Below are 10722 nucleotides of genomic sequence, written 5' to 3' on the forward strand. Positions count from 1 at the left end.
GTAAACAACACGATACGTATGTTCACAGGAACATCTAATATTTACAAAAATGCCTCCATTGTACATATGTACTGTCCTATAACCCACTTTTCTCTCCCAACAGGATCTCACCGTCATTCTCTCGACCACACCGTATACCTTCCCATCACCCCTTAAGAAGCTGCACAACATTCCACTGGGAGAATGAGCCTAGAACGTCTTTCATCACATCAGTCCTCAGGCACTTAGGCCGTTGCCAGTTTTCTGCCGTCCTAAACAAAGCCTGGTCCACGTGTTTGATTATTTCCTCGGGACAGAAATCCCAGAAGGAGAATGGCTGGCACCAAGGCCAAGCAGAGCCCCCGCAAGGCCCTCTCACGACGGAGAGAAAGGTGCCAGCGTGTGCTCGGGAAAGCGGGCCCCACATCACCAGACCTCCGCGCTCCCAGCTTCGTCCTCCCTGCTTACATCAAGGACTACAACGAATCCTGCCCCCTCATTTCTGGACCCTGCTTTGAAGACTCTGCCAGACCCTGCTCCCTTCCTGCCCAGCAGGGAGGTGTTGCAGCATCTTACCCGGCTCCTCTCAACAGCAAGGGGTCTACGAGGCTGTCAGGGGCTCCCACCCACCATATACCCATCAATATAGGTTGCGTTGGCACAACCTGCCTGGAGCAGCATTCGAACCCTCAGTGGTTATAAGAAAAGATTATTTTCACCCAAGATGTTAAACAGTAGCCACAGGAGGCCTGGCAAGGTCCACGGAAGGGTTTTCTCTTTCACAGAGCCTGCTCGATGGTCCACTGCCTGTGGGACGGTTGGACATTCAAGGCCTGGTGCCCAGATGGGTTCCTTAGCGCTGCCCTTCAGTAACTTCTATCACCCCTCCCACTGCCCAACCATCCAAACACACACACAACCCCAGTGGATCTGCTCTGTGATCACTTTCTCAACAAATTATGCTGGAACACTGAACATCCATATGCAGAAACAATGAACCTCAACCCATCACATTTTATACCAAAAAAAAGCCCTCAAAAGCCCTCAAAATTTATACCTCAAAAAAGCCCTACCACACAACATTTCAAAGGAACTTATTTAAGCCTGCTTCTGGGAGCCACTGATTCACAGCAGGGCAACTGGTAAGGCCTTATCCCAAGTCAAATTAGTATTCACTTTCTCAGTTTTCCCTGTTGATTGTGGTCTCCAGGATGAATGTAGTTCCAATGCCTTAATCCAAATCAGGGGATAATTTCCTCAAGGAGGGCTTTAACCAATTAAAGAGTACTGAGTTTAAAAACTAAGAACCTTACACTGCCACACACAAAAACAAATGGTCCACAAAACATTCTCCTTTCCTTCTGAAGGTTTTATGATGCACTGTTATCATTAACCAGTCTTTTACTATTAAACTTAAATGGTCAATTAGGACAAGCGGTTCTGAGACCATCCTTCCACCACTGATTAAGACTCGGGTGGCAGGTATCGGGGAATAATATTCACTTAGCCTTCTGAGCTTTCTGGGCAGACTTGGTGACCCTGCCAGCTCCAGCTGACTTTCTGCCCACTGCTTTGATGACACCCAAAGTAACTGTCTCTCATGTCACAAACAGCAAAATGGCCCAGAGGAGGAGAGTCAGAGAAGCTCTCAACACTCATGGGCTTTCCAGGAACCATATCAATGATGGCAGCATCCCCAGATTAAGAAGGGGGCGATCTTCCAGCTTGTCCCCCAAACGATCAATCTTCTTCAGCCCAGCAAACTTGCAAGCAATGTGAGCTCTGTGACAATTCGGTACAGGTGCACATGCAGCACTGATTTGGCCTTGATGGTTCAAGATAATCCCCTTGAGCTGTGAAGCCAGCTGCTTCCATCGGTGGGTCATTCTTGCTGTCATCAGCCACATTGCCACAACAAACACCTTTGACAGACACGTTCTTGACACACTGAGGCCCACACTGTCCCCAGGAAGGGCTTTACTCAAAGCTTCCTTTGTGCATTTCAGCTGACTTGACTTCCTGCAGCTCAAGGCATTTGAGTCCAGTCCTCAGTGGCGCAGGTTCCTGTGTTGGGTCCCCATCTGGGGAGGTCCAATAGCCACCTTTGGGTTATTTTTAGCACAAATCATGCAATTCTGAGTGACCTGCTGGATGGTCTTTTGTAGGTTAGGCCCCATTATATGCTTTCTTTTTTCTATGGCTGTGCTGAGTGGCTTGCAGGATCTTAGTTCCTCGACCAGGGACTGAACTAGTGCCCTTGGCAGTGAAAGCACCAAGTCCTAACCACTGGACCGCCTGGGAACTCCCCTGACTTTTGAATCCATTGTAAGGTGGCATCTCTCCCTAACGGACGCTATTATGAATGTGCCGCAGCACGGTGTCCAAGATGCCTCAGGGATCAAAACAATTCCTTGTGCACTACATTCCCAGCCAGCCGAGGTGTGGTCCAAGTGAAACTCCACTCTTGGGCCCTCACCTTGCCCTTTTCTGAATACACTGGCTGGTATTTTGACAAGTCTATCAATGGAAGAAGTGATTCTCTTGCCTCAGAGGAGATTGTCCCAGCATCCCTTTTTTTTTTTTTTAATCTCTCAAAATATTTACTTCAAGTAGAAACGGGGAAGACAACAACATGTAAAATAGTTAAGTAAAAAGCCTTGACAAATACACTCATTTGGTCATCAAAGTATAAAAAGCTGAAAATAATATTACATTAGGTACTTTCATTGAAAACAGTGTTACTCTAGTCAAGTAGGAAGCCCCAAGTGGTCCCCAACTAAGAGTTAAAGCTCGTCTCCCTATTCATACACACAGCCCTTAGACAAGCGTCATGTGTTTTTATCCAGAATGGTCCCCCCCCAGATCCTTATCTTTTTATTTGTGTTACTTATACAGAAATTATTCAGTGTGTTTGTGTGCTTTTTATAAATAAGTTTTTATTTTTCTGAATGTCACTAAGCAACCACACCAGCCTTGGACAATATCTGAATCATTTTTACAAAAGTGGAAAAAGCCAAATAAAGGGTCTCAGGTTAAGTGAGAGGCGAGGGTGGGTTATTAATCGATATGGAATAATTTGTTGTTTGATCAGCACAGTGACATTGCTGAACATACTTTGAAAGTTGGCCCCGCCTGATAGCAATCCATGTGGATGCAAACCTCTTGGTCCTAGAATCCTTTCTCAAAGGTATAAATGAGGCACAAAGAATCACTAGGAGAAGTATTAGTAAAAGCTGAGTCCTTGCCACGAGTGGGGCGCTGGCCAGAGAAAGTCAAGTCCTTGTACACCCAGTTGAAATGCAAAGTGTCCTGGCGCGTCTGTCCCCAAGGGTTGTCCCATAGGGCACATGTGAGTTGGTCTGGTGCAGGAGAGACAGACTTATTTGGATGAGGGGTACCCAGCATCCTCCGGAGAGTCAGGGGGGTAGAGCAAACCCTTACCACTGAGGCCACTGCAGCCTCCAGGTTGCCATCCTGGGTTTGTCAGCCGGTCTCTGCCCTTTCCTCCTGGGCCATCGTGCGCCTCCTGACACTGAAGGCGGAAGGGCTGGGCTCCTTCCTCCTTCTCATCTGAATTGGACTCATTGTGATAGAAGTGAATGGTGGCTTGCACGGGGAAACTGGCCAGCACCTTCTCCCCGGAACTCTGCAGATACTCTTGATGCTTAGAAATGGGTAAATGGGGATCCAAAGGTTTGTTGGTCATACCCAGCCTCAAGCTGGCTTCCAGTTCTGGTGGGGTCAGCAACCTGGAGGGTCAGGATCCAAGGTCTCCATGGTGTTTGGCTCTCGGTCGTGGCAGTGGTGGTCCCGGGGGACCGTCCCCAGGGCAGTGACAGATGCGTCCCTGCGCCTCCCGGGCTCCGGCCGCTGCCTCGGGTCTCATGGTGCCCTCGGAGCCCGCGCCCCTCCAGCGGCGCCCGCGACAGGCCGTGCCTTTAACCACTCGGGCAAGGGCGCTCACCTCCCAGCAACCCTTTAATGGGATTCGTGTTGGTCATGTGTTTCTGGCCCTCCCTGGGGTGCCGTTAGCACACACTTCTGGTCTTACCTTTTCATTGACCTGGGGAGGGTGGGAAGCATGGGGGAAGAGCTGTCTCCCTTCCTAGGGTTTTCATGAGCACCATCTGTAGGCTTAAAGCCTGCTCTGGTGGGACTCGGATGTCAAGCTGTTCTGGTGAAAAACTTCAGGGTGAGGTCGATCAGAAAGTTAATCATCTCATTCCCCACTGTCAATTTCACCCGGGGTTCCTGTAGGGAATCAGGCACCTCAAGTCCAAGGGAGACCCTGGCCTCTTCATTCACCAGTGTTCCTTTCTATAGTATGAGAGGCTCTCATCTCTGTTTTTCTTCTTGTGTTTTAGCCTAGGGCAACCTGTTTTCCAATGTTCCTCCTCCTTACAGCAGGTGCACTGTTCCCACCTCAACGGTGACTTACCTCTCTCCCAACTACTCACCTTCAGGGAATTCAATGCCACTGCCAAAAAAGTGGCGTTTCATTTTGCATCTTCTTTCTTCTGTCGTTGTTCCCTGTTGAACACTTTTATTTTTTTCTTAATTTTATTTTATTTTATTTATTTTTGGCTGTGTTGGGTCTTTGTTGCTGTATGCAGGCTTTCTCTAGTTGCAGCAAGCGGGGGCTACTCTTCATTGCAGTGCACAGGCTTCTCATTGCGGTGGCTTCTTTTGTTGCCAAGCACGGGCTCTAGGCATGCAGGCTTCAGTAGTCGTGGCTCCCAAGCTCAGTAGTTGTGGCTAGCGGGCTGCAGAGCGCAGACTCAGTAGTTGTGGCGCATGGGCTTAGGTGCTCTGCGGCACGTGGGATCTTCCCGGACCAGGGCTCGAACCGTGTCCCCTGCGTTGGCAGGTGGAGTCTTAACCACTGCGCCACCAGGGAAGCCCTGTTGAACACTTTAAAAAGCAACATCTACCAATTGAGAAGGGTTCATTTCAAATGAATCCTCTGATTTTTTCAACTTTCTCCTGATATAAGGCACTTTGCCCTCCGTAAAAAAGGTCAAATTTACAATTCTAATATTTTCAGGGGCCACACGATCTGCATTAGTATAACGTCTGTAGGCCTGATAAATCTTCTCCAAGAATTCGGAGGGGTCTTCATTTGTTTTTTTGCTGAATTTTGTTCAACCTCTTTTTGCTTTGGCTCCCCTTTTCAAAGCCCTGCCAAGATGCACTGATAAGTAATGCTCTAATAAGTGCAGTCCTCCCTCACTGGGTTCCAATTTGGTTCAGCTGTTGGTACTGCCAAGTGGGTTCAGGTGTAGGAGCGCTCCCTATAAAGGAGGGTTGCAATTTTTTCAAATAAACAAGGCTGAGAAACCCAGCTGGCTGGCTGTTGGCATTTAGGCCCCCTATGAGATAACGGGGTAAGGGAAACTCCTGCCCCGGGAGCAGCTCCTCACCCCAACTGGGTGCCCTGTCGGGTCTTAGATGGCAATACCATACCAGGCCCCTGTGCCCCAGGAACTAACACAGGATTTTCTAGTTGATCCCTAGAAGGAGGGGCAGTCCCGAGCTCAGCTGGAGGAGTTAAGGTCTGAAGCAACCTATCCTCACTCTCATTCCTTTCTTTCTCTTATTTTCCCTGATGTAACAGCACAAATACTTGCACGTAAAGAATGTCATCATTCTTCCCCACTTCTTCACAGAAAAGCCACCATAAAACCATAAATAGCAATTAATCATCTCTAACAATTAAAAGGATGCCTTTTTGCCTTGGCATCAGCCAACCGGGAGGAATTCTGGGCTGGGGTTTTTGGTGATTTTAGGAACCAAGTGGAACCTTTCTCTTCTCCCTGGGAATGTCCTACAGACAGGTCTTCCTCCCCCCCTTTTCTATTCCTTGCCTCATCTGACATCACTAAGAGTTTTAAATATCACAAAATTGATTTGGCTGTAAATAGAGAAAGAGTACCAAACAAAATGAAACAAAAAACCCAAAGAACAAACAAAATCTAAATAAACCCTCAAGTTTGGTCTTGGGGTTTTACATACACCAACGACACAGGAGACCACAAACGACGTAATTAACACAGCAAGGGCAGCAGTATACGGTGCACGGGGTCCCAAGATAACTCTGCCTAAACCCCTTGTGGAGTTTCTAACAAGTACTGTGGCCACACAATGTTACAATAAAATATCATCATCTTCTACTCATGGGTCATGGCTGTAATCAGATCACTTATCCAAAACACATCTCAGAGGACTTTCTTTTTTTTTTTTTTTGCGGTACGCGGGCCTCTCACTGCTGCGGCCTATCCCGTTGCGGAGCACAGGCTCCGGACGCGCAGGCTCAGCGGCCATGGCTCACGGGCCTAGCCGCTCCGCGGCATGTGGGATCATTCCCGGACCGGGGCATGAACCCGCGTCCCCTGCATCAGCAGGCGGACTCTCAACCACTGCACCATCAGGGAAGCCCCAGAGGGCTTTCTTTAGGGATAGTTGAAACATTCTCCATTTTTAAAGACAGAAATTCAAAACAAACAAAACACAAATGGCACATACCAACGCTAGCATCCAAAGAAGCAAACGAACCGGGTAAAAGTCCAACAACTCTTTCCTCTCTCCAACAGGGTACCCCACTCAAATACAAAACAAACTGGCTTGTTTTGGAGAAAAAGCCCCAAATGGAGAGGAAATAAAGTTTCCGGCTGTACACACCGGAGTGACTTACCCTACTGTATGGAACCCGTCGGCTCCCAAATGTCAATTCCTTGTTCCAATTGCCTAGCACTGGGGCAGCCAGTGCCACTTTGGGGAATTTTGAAGGGCAGATTCTCTGGACAAGTGGTCTCCAGCAGCTGCTAGGGCCTTACCGGAAAATTCCCCAACCCAAAATTTGTTACCGAGTCCAAGCTTGTACTGCACGACAGGCCAATAAATCTAGAGATGAGCTGCTGGGGGAAGGAATAGTGACTTTACTCAGAAAGCCAGAAAACTGAGAAGATGGTGGATTCGTCTCCCAGAGAACCATCTTGCCTAATGAATGCCTTAGCATTCAGGGTCTTTTATACTAAAGGGGAGGGAGTAAAGCCAAGCATTTCCTGGTTCCGGTCAGCCTGGGGTGGGGGGTGGGGGGTGCGGGGATGCAGCCATTCACAGGTGAGCCTCGTCAGGATGTTTGCTGTGAGCTAAACAAAGGTATTTTAGCTTAATGCTCCTTACCTGGGCGCCAGGGTTCCCAGAGATGGGCCATTATGTATAATTTAAGCTTATAGGCAACATCCCTTTACTGATTAACTTGTGATAGAATATAAAGGTTCTTCCTTATTACAGGCCCAGCCTAACCCCAACCTAACCCTCATCCCATCTCTGCCTCAGTCCCGTGTCCACCCTACATGCGCCTGGCACATGTCAGGAGCCCAGGAGTGTGGCTGTCACCAGGAATGAATTTGGAAATCCCAGGATGAGCAGCAGATATGGCACTCCCGGGGACATTTTCTGACGGCTGGGACCCAGCCTCTTGAGCTTACTTTACAAATTGTGTTTGATACTTTACAACCTCTGAAACTCAGGTTTCTGTTCCATCCAGGAGCACTGTAGAAACACCAAGGGCCAGAGACTGAGCACAACACACACGTGCACACACTACACAAGGGGGCAGCCGTCGTGCTGCCCACCCGTCCATCTGTGGACCGGCCTGGTGTGGCTCAGTCCCAGGCTGGGTGCTGCCCCGAAGGGCTGTGGCTCCAGGCATGCCGGGGCTGGCTCACACCAGCTCTCAGGAGCTGCACATCTCCTCCCAACCCCACATTCCCAGACATTCCACTGGTTAGTCTGAACTTGGCCACAGTGAGAGTATTTACACCATGGTCATCAGCAAATGCTATAAATTAGGTCCTGCTCCTCCCTCCAAAAGCCAGTTGTTCTACATTATTGGCACCCCACCGCCTGCCTCCCAGCAGCTGGTGGTCTGGGGTGGGGGATTCCTCTAAAGTGTGGTCCATGGACCAGCAGCATCCATTGGCATCACTTAGGAGCTTGTCAGCAATGCAGAATCCTGCCCTCCCCCACAGTTCTCCGAATCAGAATCTCTAGGGGCGGGGCCAGCAGTCTGTAGTTTATCAAGAAGCTTCGGTGGGCAAAGTCTGAGATGCAATGACCTAAGCACCAGAGAGGAGCAGAAGGGGCTTTGAGGAAAAGTGTCATTGTCCCACTGCCTAGTCAGGTGTCTTCTGACTGCCCCTCTTTATGGGTTAAATATCATACAGAGAAAATTTAGGGGAAAAAAAGTCCACATTTCCATGAGCCACATCAGTGTTCTCATTCTTCCACGTTTCTTCCATGATTTGAGCACATTTATGTAAAAGTCAACAGCAGGTGCACTCATTTTCCACATGTTGGTATACAACACATTTGCATCCCAATTTCTTCCTGAACGACCACGGCCTTAGACTTTGACTTGGTCTCCAAGGCCTGCTGACTATCAAGCACAGATTTTGTGCAGTTCCTTCAGCTGCTTTTCCTTTGTTCTAGCGTCGGGTGCTGGCACCTGGAATGTAATCTTCAGAATTAACATTCCTGGTGCCGCCTGGCCCACAGAGCAGGAAGGAAGCCTCATGGGAAGGAGCACGGACCCCTAATCCTTTTTATTCTGGGAAGTATTTTGGCGCAGCCTGGCTCTGCGGTTTATAAACAAGCTCTTTGCTGGCTGGCGGGGGGCTGGGTGGTGGAAGCCAGGGCTCTGTGTAGAGGGAAGTTAGACGCCCCTCTGGGGCCTTTCATGATGCGGTTTGTTACCTGTCAGGTACAGAACAGGAGTGTAAACAGAAATCACTTAATGTAGGTGACACTGCTGGGCAGTGAAAGGCTTGGGAAAACCACCAGCACCCCTGCCTCACGAACTCTGAGGCTTTTCATAACAGACATGGCTTCTTCATGCAAGAAATATTCATTGGGTGCCTCCTCTGACCGCACCACTTCACAGAGACGGGGCTAGTGGGCGACAGAAACTCTAGAACAAAGTGCAGGCCTTCTGCCCAGGTGCTGGAAGTGCCCCAGGCTAACAGTGGCATCCCAGTGGAGGAATAGCTTGGGCAAAGTGTGGAGGTAGAGAGTGGTCATTCACTAATGGACAATTGTTCAGAACAGCTGGCAGGGAGGGGGGCTGCGGGAAGATCAGTGACAGGAAATGAGGTGGAAACAGGGGCAGGTGTTAGGTGGTCAAGTCCTTACCAAGCCAGGATAAGCTGTTTGGTCTTTGTTCTGTAGACACTTATGACCGAGAGGACGCCACCCACCTAACCTACATCTGTCCATCCTGGACCCATCCATCCCATCCATCTGTCCATCCATGGACCCATGGAGTCCGTCCCTCCACCCACCCACCAATCCATCCTCTCCCCAGTGTCCATTTGCTGGTCAACCATCATCCATCCATCTACCTTTCCACCTATCAGCTTAAGTATACTCTGTACCAGGCACAAGATTTCTTCTTTCTTTTCCTGGGTCTTGAAGGTCTTGCCGTTTCCTAGCAATTTATATATACAGTTGACCCTTGAACAACACTGGGTTTGAACTGCATGGGTCCACTTATACGCAGACTTTTTTCAGTAGTAAGTACTACAATACTATATAATCCCCAGTGGGCTGAACCGCAGATATGGAGGAACTGTGGATACGGAGCGCCAACTGTTAGTCATATGCAGATTTTCAGGGATTTTCAACAGCGTGCAGGATGGACGCCCTTCACCTCCATGTTGTTCGAGCCTCAATTATATTCCACCTCAGAACTACCCCACCTTAACAGTGTCCACCTGCAGACTACTCAGGTAATGCTGTTGTTAGAAATAAGGAATTAAATAGTCACGTGACAGCAAGGCTCACCTGGCCTCATGTTTGGGAAATGTGTAGCAGGATAACGGTATCGTGGGTAGGTGTGCTGAATGCCGAATGATGTGGAAATCTCATCCTGACAAATAATTCTTACAAAAGTCAGTTATGAAGCTGTTGGAGCATATGGGAATACACGTACTTCACATACTTATGAGATATATATATATGTATATATGCCTTTCAAATTAAAAAAAGGAGTTAGAGGATTAAGAATGCACTATTTTTTTTAAAAAACTGTACATTAATCTTCTGTCAAGTTTTTTTTTTTTGAGCTGGGAGGGGTGGGTGAGAGTGAGGGAGTAGTGTTTTATGTTGGTCTTCTTGAACAGGTTAAACCTAGTAAATACTTTGGTCTAACATCTTTCATTGTCCTCTATGGTGAAAAAAACCACTCACGCTGAGTACAGAAGACACCACAACACACACACACACACACACAGCCAAAGATAACTATTGTTTTATTCTCTTTGGTATGTTTTTGTTCATTCTCTTTTCTCTGCATACTTTAAAACATAATTGAGATCATCCATTTTATACAGCTTTGAATCTGACTTCCCTCCCTCCATTTAATGTATAACATGAAAAAATGCTGAAATACATTTTTTGAAAAACCTTCTTAACGGCTTCCAAGAGCACCACCGCGTGCACGTTCCATAATTGATGGAACCAATCCCCTTTAGGTGAGGGCTTAGGAGGTTTCCCATGCCTGGCTCTTATTAAAAGATGGAGGCTATCCTTCTACTGTCTACCGTCTGTCAGAACTATTTTCTTTATGTAGAGTGCTAGAAATAGAATAACTCAGAAAAAAATTTTTTTAATGCTGAGACTTCAATCTCTATTGCCACCTTGCCTTCCAAAAAAGCACTTGACCCTCACTGAGGTTCTCTGGCA

General features: G+C 48.0%; 2 protein-coding genes across 29 annotated transcripts in view; one reads left to right on the forward strand and one right to left on the reverse strand.

Moving 5' to 3' along the window:
* Window positions 1-2933, forward strand: part of SACM1L (SAC1 like phosphatidylinositide phosphatase) — a 97337-nt gene extending 94404 nt beyond the window's left edge. For all 26 annotated transcript variants that reach the window (XR_012334583.1, XR_012334584.1, XR_012334585.1 and 23 more), the window contains one exon: window positions 104-2933. The gene's annotated coding sequence lies outside the window, so the exon portion shown is untranslated. The remainder of the gene's footprint in view (window positions 1-103) is intronic.
* Window positions 1-10722, reverse strand: part of SLC6A20 (solute carrier family 6 member 20) — a 92299-nt gene that overhangs the window by 31871 nt on the left and 49706 nt on the right. The window lies entirely within an intron of this gene.

The sequence above is a fragment of the Tursiops truncatus genome, chromosome 10, assembly GCF_011762595.2.
Source record: "Tursiops truncatus isolate mTurTru1 chromosome 10, mTurTru1.mat.Y, whole genome shotgun sequence".
Taxonomy (NCBI): Eukaryota; Metazoa; Chordata; class Mammalia; order Artiodactyla; family Delphinidae; genus Tursiops; species Tursiops truncatus.